The sequence below is a fragment of the Somniosus microcephalus genome, chromosome 12 (genome assembly GCF_052327205.1).
Source record: "Somniosus microcephalus isolate GS21.2 chromosome 12, FLI_Smic_1.0, whole genome shotgun sequence".
In the NCBI taxonomy this organism is placed as follows: Eukaryota; Metazoa; Chordata; class Chondrichthyes; order Squaliformes; family Somniosidae; genus Somniosus; species Somniosus microcephalus.
The window spans coordinates 143714322-143727471 of NC_140998.1; the positions used below are offsets into that span (position 1 = coordinate 143714322).

Genomic DNA, 13150 nt, shown 5'->3' on the forward strand with positions numbered 1-13150 from the left:
AGAAAACAGGGAGGTAGGATTGATTTATAAAAAGGTTGGATTTTGGGTTTAACGGCATCTTTCTGTTTCAAAAAGTCGTGTGTTCAATCTTAGTGAAGGAGCCATAAGCAATGAAGTCATGGCATACCAAAGTGCCATTATTGTTATAGAAGCTGTTTTAGACTCTCTGGCCCCGATTTTAACCAGGCAGGAAAGGGTCAGGTGAGGGGTTAAAATTTGAAAATTCCAGCTCCCAGCTCCAACCACCGTAATGTTAATGACGACAGATCAGGCTCTTGAAGAGGCTCCTGCTGCAGGCCTACTTAACGTTCAAATGTCGGGGCCCAGTGACATCATCAGCCCTGCATCAGGAGGAGTCCCGCACTGTCTGTAGCCCGGCTACAGAAACCAAGGCGGGAGGAGCCAATTGGCCAAGAGATGTCACGGTGAGTATCAAAAACTTACTTCTGTTAGAACTCCTTGTGGGCCTGGAGTGAGCAGGAGTGCTCCCTCCAGGCCCCGCAAGGAGTCTTTGGGCCTCCCCAGTTCCGGCCTCCCCCAATATCGTGATGGAAACACATCCCCCCAACTCCAATCACCTCCAGATCGCTCAGTGCACTGACCGGGGACTGTTCCCCTTCTGATCTTAATGGCTGCGGCCTCCTGCCGCCAAATTCCCGCTCCCACCCGCCGGCCAGGTGTCGGGCGGGACTCTGAAAAGTTTCATGTTAATGAGGCCCGGCCGTTAAGTTCAGCCAGGGCTCCCCGTCCCTGGACTCTCTGGGTGTACCGCCCATTTTGGGGTTCGCGCATGCTGTTTTCACCTGCTCTTTTTAAAATCGGTGCCTATTAGTGTGGGAGCCACAACAGCATGTTATAACAGAGGTTGTGGTTTAACAGCATAATAAGCTTTAATACTCTCCTTACCCTAACCTTGTCCTGTTCCAGTATACTCTAATCCATATTGGGGTTTGCCAGCGTGTGTTCCCAGAACCCATGTTTCCATGAAGCAAGTGACAGGGAAAAAACATGGCCGCTTGTACCTCACTCAACTATTCTCAATGTGCCCACCCCATGCAGCATTTTGAACCCAACCTACCAGGCCCACTGCATCGCTGCTATGAAAGGATGTTAAAGTTAAAAAAAAAAGGGTAGAGTTTCTACTTTGAGCACAGTTGCCATTTCCGGCGCAAATTGTACCCAAAATATCGTGGTATCGCAGGCAGATGATTCCATCTCGATATCCTGGCCAGAAAAGGGCTGTTTGGGTTGCATCCTTCCTTCTGCTTCCTCCTCTTCCGCTTCCTCCTCTTCCGCTTCCTCCTCTTTTGCTTTCTTCTCTTTTGCTTTCTCCTCTTCCGCTTCCTCCTCTTCCGCTTCCTCCTCTTTTGCTTTCTTCTCTTTTGCTTTCTCCTCTTCTGCTTCCTCCTCTTCTGCTTCCTCCTCTTCCGCTTCCTCCTCTTCTGCTTCCTCCTCTTCCGCTTCCTCCTCTTCCGCTTCCTCCTCTTCCGCTTCCTCCTCTTTTGCTTTCTTCTCTTTTGCTTTCTTCTCTTTTGCTTTCCCCTCTTCTGCTTCTTCCTCTTCTGTGACTTCCTCTTCTGTCTCTTCCTCTTCTACGTCTTCCTCTTCCCTCTGCGAGCGGATGCTGTAAATCTGAAATGACTGCATAAAATGCTGAAAATACTCAGCAGGTCAGGCAGCATCTCGACCTGAAACATGAACTCTGTTTCACTCTCCACGGTTGCTGCCTGATCTGCTGAGTATTTCCAGTATTTTCTGTCTTCTCAGAGGCCTTCCTTTAACATCCGAGGCCTTGCAAGCATCCAGCAGCACTTCCTACATTCCTTGCACACATAAAAAACTTTTAACATGTATTGCACCAAGCCACTACTATAATAAAATATTAAAAATCCAGTCCAAAAGCTTAAGTGCAAACTTACCTGAAAGATGTGTGTGTCCATTTAAGTAGTGCTGACCGCGTCTCTGTCAGTCTGCTGCACGCTCATTTTCAGAGCGAGCTTAGGACCCAGCGCTGAACTCAGCGCTAAGGTCGAAGTTCACAGAGCGTGACATTAAGTCATCATGTGACATCACACTCTCCGTATTTGCATCTCCAGGGCCAGCGCTAAGGCCCTCACCAAAATGGCCACCACCGAGTCCAATGCCAGAGAAGAGCGGTAGAGTGCAGGCCACCATTTTTTCCAGGATTGCGGCAGTAACTCATGGCAGTAAGTAGCCCAATTTCTACGCCTTTGTGTACTAGTGTGGCCCTTCTTGGGTCACCTGAAGCAATGGTGATCTATTCCCTGCTACAGTTCGGACATATTTCCAACACCTTTTTTCTCACGTGAAAGGCTTAATGATTGTTTCTTTAAGCAGACTCATGTCCTTACTGAAGCTTGGGGCTTTTACTCTCTGGGTTGATGTAGTCTTGAGGTAACATCGAACCTTGATTGTGATAAATTGCTTACCAGAGTACACAAGATGTCAAACATGTTTCCTGTCAATTAGAACAATGGGAAATGTCACAGTATTGGACCACTTTATAGTTTATGCTGCTGTACCAGAGTTAATTACAATAAAATGATTTACTGACCACAAAGATACCACCGTTGCACCGCATAAAAACTGAATTAACTGCTTACAGCCCATTGCTCCAGGTTCTGTTGGTAAACTCCTGATACGACATGGGGGGAATTTTAACGGGGCAGGAACGCGGTTAAAATAGCTGTGTAAAGACTTCCTGCCCTGTTCCTGCTTGATTCCACCACCACCTTAACCAGGCCCCTTTTTATGCAGCCGAAGTGCTCGCCTGGCTCCTACTGTATGGTAATCAGAGTCCTATGACGTCATTTTAATGTCCTACTGAGTGGGGTGCCCCCCCCCACCCCAACTTACCTTGGTACTGGCGGCAGCCTTGACCCCACTTCAGGTGGGCAGCCACCCGGCAAAATGTAAATGAGCCCCAGGAATTAAAGTAACCCAAGCGTCAAACTGATGACGTCGGTTGGTTTGATGCTCGCCCCACCCCCGTGCCTGCCTGAAAGCTGCGGCCAGTTAAAATTCCGCCACAGTATGTGCTACCTACAGAGTTGTGTCTACCCCTGTCGGAGATGAGACAATGAACAGAAACTAAGGCTCCTAAGTTACAAAGATTTTTTTTTCATTTGAAGTTCAAACCTTTATGAAGCAGCCGGACAACAAAAGGTGAGACAGTGGGGTAATGTCCTGCAATCGATGCACTTCCTTTGGGCATTTTCCACAGGACCGCAAATGGAAATTAGATATCCATCTGATAAAAGCGTGAACAGTATTAAACGTGCTGCCTGCCATCAAAGGGGAATCCTTTATCAGCCAGTTCATGGATGGTTTATCCAGATGGAACGTCTTTGGCCTATTATTTTGGGGTAGAGTTTCTGTTTTGGGCACAGTCGGCAATCTGGGCGCAAACTGCGCTTTAAATGCGCTGATTTTCCGAAGTGAAGTTATGGTTCAAGTTGCTGCTCAAACTAATTTGCATAATTACAAACGTAAATTCTTCCATGAACCAGTGCAATCGGGCAGCGTAATAGAATGTAATTGTTTTGTTTCTTTTCATTGCGTTAAAAAAACGATTCATTGACGTATTTAAGAGTGCTAACCTGGCGCAGTTTTATGAATACAGCTGAAAATGGGTTTATCACAAAACATAAGCATTTTTAATAAGAGTGTCTATTCCTCCAATTGTGAGTAACCCAATTTTAAATCACTGAAAATGACTTAAAACAAACTATACTGAACCATTTACTAGTTTCACTGGTGTGCAGTAGTCAGCTGCTTAGTAAATTAATTATTTTTTCATTTTTAAAACGTCCTTCTAGTGCCTTTGCGCCTAAAGAAACATGCTTAAGTTGAAAAGCCTCTTTGAACTGTCGCAAAGGGGCGCAAACGGCGATAACTCGCCACGCTGATTAATTCGATCTGGGGGCATGGGCCGTTTTGTGGGCGGGGCCAGCTTCCAGCCCGATGTTTTTTTAAACCAACGCAAAAGAAACTTGATTTACGCTCGATGCAACTTGCGTTTAAAATTCCCCGATCTCTTACACTGGTTTAGCCGAAATCAGCAGCAACCAGCAGAAACTCTAGACCATTGTACTTAATGAAAAATGCAGTCTCCATTAGAAGCCAGAGTTACTTGAAACAACAGGAGGAAATTTAATCTAACGCGCCCGGCGCGAAACTGACAAGACCGGATCCATTGCACCAATCAGGCAGGGTGTAAAACGGCCGGTCAATCTATCCTGTCAGTTACAGGAGGTGGGTTAGGTTAAAATTACCCCCAAAATAAAACTAAATACAGAAATTCCTCTTTTATCACATTTTCATTGTTCCATTCACCAATGTCTCTCTCTGCAGGAGTGTATTGGGGCGAGGGGAAGACTAGCGAAAGGCTTTGTACTTTCCCAGGTTTAGGAGGAGGCTGCACATCCTGGCGTATGCCAGTTGGATTGAGTGTTGGCAGGTTTTATTATCATGTATTAGTGGCGGGGTCTGCTATAGCAAGTATCAGGAAGGAAGCCATAATTGTCTCATGTTATATCAGCCTGCTGTACATCAGAGTGCTGAGTTATAGAGAAGTTGCAAAACAAGCGCTCTACTCGGAGCTCCGGCACGGCAAGAGAGCCCCAGGTGGGCAGAGGAAACGCTTCAAGGACACCCTCAAAGCCTCCTTGAAAAAGTGCAACATCCCCACCGTCACCTGGGAATCCCTGGCCCAAAACTGCACAAAATGGAGGAGAAGCATCCGGGAAGGCGCCAAACACCTCGAGTCTCTTCGCCGGGAGCAAGCGGAAGCCAAGCGCAAGGAGCGCACGTCAACCCAAGCACCCCACTCACCCGCCCCTTCAACCACCGTCTGCCCCACCTGTGACAGACACTGTAGGTCCCGCATTGAACTCATCAGTCACCTGAGAACTCATTTTTAATGTGAAAGCAAGTCATCCTCGGTCCCAAGGGACTGCCTAAGAAGAAGATGCATTATTTTAGCAGGGAAATCCACAACCCTTCAACGTGTCATGTACGGTACAGATTCTAATGCTGATATATGTTGTCCGAAGCCAAGGAATCCATGGCAAACAGTTATGTGGTCAAGCAGTGGTGGGTTGGATAATTAGAATTCGTCTTGCCTTTCAGGAACACATCTATAAGCTGATGAAAAGTGACAGTTATGCTCGCTTTCTGCGTTCCAATGGCTATCAGGAGCTTTTACAAGCAAAAAAGAAGGTATTGTCCCAGAATCTTGTACCTGCTTACATTTGGAAGTAATATTTCTGTTCCTTATTTGCAATGACATCCTTTAGTTTGGTGTCCAGTGAAGTTCATTGTTAGCTCAGTGGGTAAATGCACTGTGTTAATGGGCTGAGTTTTAATGGGGAAGGCGGGTTGTGGGGGAGGGAGCGGGGGGCTCCGAGGCGGTCAGGTAACCAGGGAGCATTTAACACCAGGCCTGATTTGAATGGGAAGCCACTGTTTCCCACCTACAGCCAGCCAGATTGAGAGGCTGTCTGGCTCCAGGCAGGTAGGCCTGCGGCACTAGGGCGCACAGAGGAGGGAGCGGGGGGGGGCTGGGGTTGGCCTGGAGGAGCAGGGGGCAGGATCTGAAGATCGGCAGCGTGGAGGAGCTGGGGGGTGGGTCTGAAGATCCATTGGCCTAGAGGAGCCAGAGGTAGGGGGGGGAAGGGTGGGTCTGAGGATCAATCGGGGGCCAGGGAGCGGACATAGCAGCGGGGGCAGGGGAGCCCGAGGATCAGGGGCCAGGGAGTGGGGATGGGGGGAGGAAGGGGGCGTCTGAAGATCGATCGGGGGGGCCAGGGAACGGCCATAGCAGCGGGGGCGGGGGAGCCCGAGGATCAGTGGCCAGGGAGTGGGGATGGGGGGGGGGGGGGGAAGGGGGAGTCTGAAGATCGATCGGGGGCCAGGGAGCGGCCATAGCAGCGGGGTGGGGGAGCCCGAGGATCAGGGGGCTGGACGAGCATGGGGGGGTGGAATGCCACGTGGGGGGTGGGGATCAGTGACTTGGCAGATAGGTAGGGACCCTGGATCCTGGAGGTTAGTGTAAATGCACTTACCTCCTGGATGCAGCAGTCCTCGCCTTTCAGAAGCTTATCAATGGGCGATAAGAGATTATTCATTTGCAGGGAGGCTCACAGCTGATCCCAATGTCCACACATGCACTTCCAGCATGTGTCACTGGATAGCAATCAGGAACAGAAACCATAGCTGATTTTACCCTTCTCAACTCACAGAAACTTTTGTAGTTCTGGTATTTTGCGGGCAAAAACATCCTCTTTATTGTTCTGAGACACTCCCTTACTGCCCTTTGTCATTTCTGTCGGACCAGTAGGGCTTTAGTCAATGTAAGCCATCCATGTGGAACATCAGTTGGTGTCCCTGCCCCTGTGGAGCTGCCTGGATGTCAGACTTGATTGATTTCCCCTCCCGAGTTTTTTTTGTCACTTCTCCCATGTTGCTGCCCATTATTAAGGTGTTCACGTTGTGATTCTTCCTGCTTTATTTTCTGCTCCCTTTTTTCTATTCAAGCCCGAGAACGAGCAGGGTCGTAGGACCTCGCTGGAAAAATTCACTCGCAGTGTGGTAAGTTAAAAGATTCACAGCTCTGTTGACATAAAGTGTGTAGTGATGGGTCCATAAAGTTACCTTCATCCTCTGAGATGGAAAAAACTTAACAACATGTAAATAAGATGTAAACAGTATTCTTTTTAGAAAGCAAAGCTTCATTAATGGCTTAGCGGGTAGACATTCCACCCGATGTGGAACTGAGCCAGGCAGACCTGGAATTACCATGCCTAGTGTGCATTGAATCAGTTAATCTCAGTCAGGGCTCGACAGTGAGCACCTGATTGCTAACTACGGGCAAGTAGGGTCATGGTCAAAGAGCATGCCAACACTCACTGTCTAGTCTCACACGTGAAGGATAGCAACTTGGAAGAGGACTGCCAGCAATCATGGACTCTAAGAAGAATTAGTGCTTTTAGGAGGAAAGGGATAAATTAAAGAACAATTTTTAAAAATAGTATAAACAAATTAGTAAATGCTAATTTGGAATTGTTTTAAACTATATAATTTGTTGTCCTCCTTGGGAGTAGCATGTGAGTAGAGCCTCTTTAGAGTCATTCTGGCTCCAAGGTGACATGCCTAATGAAAGAAGGTCGGAGCCTTGTCAACTATCCTATGCTTTAAACAGGCAGGTCCACACTGCTGATCGACCAGCCAACCTAGCTAACTAATGGACCTGTAGGGGTAGAACTATTACTGGGTACTGGGGTTCTTCCCACTTGGCTCCAGGTAGCCTTGCAAACCAATGCTGAAATGGGTCGGGTGGTCTACACAAGCGGCGAAATAGCTTTATGCTGGTACGCTGCACAGCTTTAACTAATTAAACTCCGGCAGTACCCCTGTGCACAGTAAGCCTTGGCCCTGCCAATCTGCACCTAAGCGATATGGACTTATGTAAGTGGGGAGAGTGTGTGCACTCTGTATTGAGACAGAAACTCACCAGTTGTAGACACTCTTAAATATGATAGTTTGTCAGATGCCCAATTGGTTTTTTTAAGAAAGTAATTGGTTATCTTCCTCCACTAATTCCTCATCTTCCATTCTAAGAAAGTATTTTAAATGGCTGCCAGTGTAGCTGGGGACCTAATTCACGTCTGAACCTACACCACTGAACATTGTGAACAGCTAAGCCAGTTGCTCTAGTGTGGCCTAGGGGCCATGAGCTATCCAAACTAGAAATCTAAACAAAGTGGCATTGGGGTGAGTCAGATTAGTCTGGATGGATGAGCTTGGAGTCTCGTTCAAAGCTTGTTTTTTTGCACAAATGAGGTGTTGATTGTCTGAAAACAGTTGGTGTTGAATTACCTTTCGGTAGCATGCGTGGATGGCTCCAGTTCATTTCCCAGTTTGCTCCAAAGTTCCATCTCTGCGAAAATGAATGGGGTTCCCCGGGCTGTGCTGAGGTAGCTGATCTCAGCCAGGGTGGTGCTAGGGACACTACAGTTGGCCTCAGCACACCTAGGTTAAAGGGGAGAGAATCAGCCAGAGTACCCACCCCTCTGATTGCTATCCAGCAGCCCATGCTAGAGGTATATATGTGTGTGTGTGCTGGTGAGAATAGGATCAAACTCAACTGTGACGCTCCCTCACTGGTGAGGCTGACTGATCAATGATAGTCACTTGGACAACACACTGGAGGATAACTGGCAACTGTGTCAATGCCTACACAAGAGGAAGGAAGGGGAGAAAATCAGCGAGAAATAAAAAAGAAAGGAAATGAATGGGAATACTCAGGGCACAAGTGGTTAGTTTTTTTCCCAATAAGATAAATATTTTTATGATAGCAAAATACTGCGGATGCTGGAAATCCGAAATAACAACAAAATGCTGGAAAAACTCAGCAGGCCAGGCAACATCCGTGGAGAGAAAATAGAGTCAACGTTTCGAGTCAAGACAAAGAGTTTTGACCCGAAACGTTGACTCTATTTTCTCTCCACGGATGTTGCCTGGCCTGCTGAGTTTTTCCAGCATTTTCTGTTGTTGTTATAAATATTTTTATGATTGCTTTTTGCGTGGATGTGGGGGGAGTAAATTGAACAGAAAGTACTCCCTTTTAGACATTCCTTCTCCTAATATTTACAATTAGCTTGTGTTTTCTTCAATGTCTAATCATGTTCTCTGGTTATTTTGCTATTCATGTTCCAGCACATGTACTTCCATATCTACCTATTCATTCCTTTCAATATTTGAAAAATTGTAAAACAAAAGACCCTCCCCCACCACACGCATGAGTAAGTAGATCAATGAAACAATCTAAAGTGAATAGGGAAAAATCTGCAAATCTCTTGTGAAAAAATGAGGGGAGTCATTGGAACGAATATCAGATTCTTCAGAAAATATCAATGGGATGGTTAGAGGGTCAAAGAAGAAACTGAAAATAAGCTTAGCTGCAGATGTTAAACACAACAGCATGACATTCTTTCAAACTATAACAGTTAAAGGGCAGCCAGAGACGACATTAGCACCTTAAGAATGGTAGCAGGGCTGAAACATTAAAAAAAATTAAAATACTGGAAGTTTGCTTCATCCAAGCATTCACTCGGGAGGACCCCAGTAATATGCCCTACCCCGCTTCATTTCCCCTTTAACAGTAACATTCCCACCTTGATTGAATTTTGAGTATTGTTACCAATAACACCATAGGAAAAATATTTAAGTCAATGGGGAAAAATTCGGTTGCTTTGCGCCTCCCGTTAGAGGGCACTAATGGGGCACAAAGCAACTAGTGCCTGGGCACAGCGATGTTTGCGCCGCTCATGAAATTGACCAGACATTTTGCAGCGGTGCTAAACACTATCGCCACGATCTCCTGCGCCAGCAGATCGTGACGTCAGTCGAGTGTGCAATGTCCCGGTAGCGCCTGGACTGGATATTAAGTGGCGCCCCCTGCCTTACTACCTGTCGCTAGCAACGACAGGTTGAGGGGAGCGTTTTGCAGTCGGGTAGGGACTGGGGGAGCGCTATTTAAAGGCGACCGCTTCCTGCCTTTTTTGTTGGCGACATTTTTGCACCACGCATTCTGAGAGAGAGAGAGAGACTTCTGGAGCGATTCAACGCTGTGTGAAGGAGCTTTGGGTACTGCGCAGCACTTTACAGGTTCATTTTGATTTGATCTTTCTTGCGTCGATTTAGAAGAGACCATGGGGACTGCACTCTGAGTTCTTTCCCTGGGCCTCTCCATTTTTCTTTCCAGCAGATTTGATGTACAGGTCTCTCCAGCCCGAGATTCAAGGCTGCAATGAGCAGGGTGTAGATGGAGAGCAAGATCGACCCTCCCCTTTAAGAACTGGCCGGCGCCAGTGTGTCTGTGTTCCATTGCTGACTGACATCACATGAGGTTCGCCAGCACTCCGAGGTAGTGCCTCGCTCCTCGGTGTTAGCGCCTGGCCGATAATTTCACCTCAAACGGGGCGATACTGAATTTCTCCTCCAATATACCTTAATGTTGTGGTGATCCACTTAATTCATCATCTCAGATTACTTCCAGCACTGCCACCAGCAGTGATAGGTTGTGAGTTCAAGCCTCACTCCAGCTCACATCTAGGTTCACACTGTGGTAATCTAGACTGAAATCTCAATGCAGTAGTGTGAATGTGCTGCATTGGCAGAGATGTCACTCTTTGGATGAGACGTTTAATTCCTATTCCAGTGGTTTAGGTGAATTTGGAAGATCCCATGCCACTAACTGAAGAGCAGGGAGTTCTTTTGGTGTCCTGGCCAACATTTCTCCCTCAACCAACACAACGAAACTAGTCCTGCATATAATTTGTTATTTGTGCAATGTTGCGGTGCGTGAAATTGCTGATTTGCACAACAGTGGCTGCACTTTGAAGTAATTCAATGTGAGGGATGGGATAAGTCTTTATATAACCGCTATCCTTCCTTCCTTATTACAGAGCTAAAAGTACTTCCTCCAACGGAACTCAACTTTGGAATAACAAAAACTGTGATTGTACTGCTGGGTGTTATTTGAACCGGAGATAGTATGCACCTATTTACTGAACTCCTGTGGCAACGCTGATAATATTATTGTTGGTTAATAGGTGCATCTGTTAATAACCAATTATTTTTTGGTACTTTTTAAAATGTATTCAAACATGTCTTTATGTTTTCTAGGGTAAGTCTCTGACTGCCAAACGTCTTACTGGTCTCATGCAGTCCTCCTGACATAAGTGCCGAGCTGCCTGTTGCAGAAAAGGGAAGAGACTTGTACCTGCACTCCCGGGAGTCACCATGTGAAGGAGCCACTGTGAGGCGTCGTACTGTACAACTAGACAAAAAATCATCTTTGAACATTTTAATCTTTCCTCTGTGCAGAATGAATTTGAGTTACCACAGGTGTCATTGAAAAATCACCCTTTTTAAGAAACAAAAAAATGGATTATTCCCAGACACGGCAGAGCAGAAATTGAATTGTTGGCTGTCAGTGAAACCATAAAATAGTTTCTGACCTTCTAAATAGAAGGATGGTGGCTGGGGAGCAGGGGGGGGTGGCGAGGGGGGGGGATCTCATGAATTCACAGGTTCTGTATGTGCCCAGTGTGTTCAGTGCAGTTGAACGATAAATGTTAGCAAGAGATTTATGAATTGCATGCGGGCCTAGCAGCTCAGGTCTGTTTCTTTTGTCGCTTCTTCGCCACAGCCGACAGAAAATGCTGTATCTCCAACTGGTAGATTGCTGGCAGTGACCTATTCAGAGTCCCTGAGCTTCCCATTCAACTAAACTGTCTATCATAGTTGTTCTTTCTTGCTCATTCTTGGAGCATCTCAGAGTAACAGAGTAGATGACACTTAATGCACCTTCTGTTGGCCAAAAGGGAGCAGCATTAATAGTAGTTGAGAGTAAAAAAGATCTTCTGTTCAATGCTAACTGACTGCAGAGCAATTTCTAAATGGATGAGGGGGACAGGGAAATCACAAAGTCAATGCACGAATTAGCCTTATATTATAGGAGCCTTTTAAACATTGTAACATACTGCATAATCGTATTGCTACATCTTACTGCTCTGATATTTATAAGCATTTCATAACAGACTGGGATCTAACGTGGCGAACTCAGAGAAAAAGTGGCCCTGGGGAAGTATGTGTCCTGGTCAACATTAATTCCTCAACTAACATCACTAAAACAGGTTAAACTGGGCAATTATCGCATTGCTGTTTGAGGGATCTTGCTGTGCACAATTTGGCTGCTGAGTTTGCACACATAACAATGACTGCACTTCAAAAGTACTTTGTTGTTTGCGAAGCATTTTGGGACATTCTAAGGGTGTGAAATATGTTACATAAATGCAAGTTCTTCTTTATGGCCCTCAGGGAAGTCTTTTGTTTCTTGTCAAACTTCTATTCTTTAAAAGGTATAAGGATAGAAGTTCCCCAGCACAAATACTTTTTTAATTAAATGAAGCAGAACTTAAATGAATTAAACTTCAATTACATAGAATTTATAGCACAGCAATAGGCCTTATCAAAATGCATCATCTCACACTTATCTATATTGAAATTCATTTGCCATTTGCACGCCCATTCTGTAAGTTTATTAACATCTTGTATTTTGTCACAGTCTTCCTCAGTATTAACTATACCCCCAATTTGGTGTCATTGCAAATTTTAAAACTCTACTTCTGATTACTGAGTCCAAATCGTTTACGTAAATGGTGAACAGCACGATCCCTGTGGATCACCACTTCCCATCTTCCACCAGTCTGAGTAACTACCATTAATCCCTACTCTCTGTTTTCTGTTTGGTAGCCAGTTTGCTATCCATTCTGCTACTTGTCCACATGCTCTGACCTTAGTCATGAGTCTACTGTGTGGTAGCTTATCTAGGCCTTTTGAAAATCCAAGTGTATTGCATCTACTACATTACCCTTGTCAACCCTTTCTGTGGCTTCTTCAAAGAATTCAATAAGGTTGGTCAAGCATGACCTTCCTTTTGAAATCCTTGTTGACTATTCTTTATTATATTTTTGGTTTCTAGATGATTTTCTATTACATCTTTGAGTAAAGATTTCATTATCTTTCTTACCACCGATATTAAGCTAACTGCTCTATAGTTCCCTGGACTTGTTCTATCACCCTTTTTAAATATAGAAATAACATTAGCTGTCTAGCTGTCTGTCAGTCCTCTGGCATTATTCGCTTTTCTAATGAATTTTTATAAATATGTAACAGTGCCTCTGCTAGCTCTTCCCTAACTTCTTTTAATATGTGTGGACGCAAATCCACCTGGACCAGGGGTTTTATCCTTTCTAAGTTTGATTAGTTTATCAATTATCTCCCCCTTTTCTATCTTAAATGTCTTTATCTTTTTTATTCTCTTCTAATGTCATGTCCACCCCATTAGTCTCCCTGGTAAATACTGAGGTAAAGTAATTATTCAATATTTCTGCTATTTGGCTATCATTACCTGTGAGTTTATCTTGTGCATCCCTTAGTGACCCTATCACTATCTTGTGTTTTCCTTTGGTTGTTTATGTGTCTGTCAAGTAGTTTGCTGTTTCTTTTTATATTCCCTGAAAATTTAATTTTGTAGTTCCTCTTTGTCTTCCTAATAGTT

The 13150-nt window shown here is 45.3% G+C and overlaps 1 long non-coding RNA gene across 1 annotated transcript; it reads left to right on the plus strand.

Annotated features, from left to right (window-relative positions):
• The first annotated feature begins 5155 nt into the window (after positions 1-5155).
• Positions 5156-11062, plus strand: LOC147109572 (uncharacterized). The gene is made up of 3 exons (XR_015080309.1): positions 5156-5241; positions 6559-6612; positions 10711-11062. It is a non-coding gene; the product is annotated as an uncharacterized LOC147109572 (long non-coding RNA).
• Positions 11063-13150: the final 2088 nt, after the last annotated feature.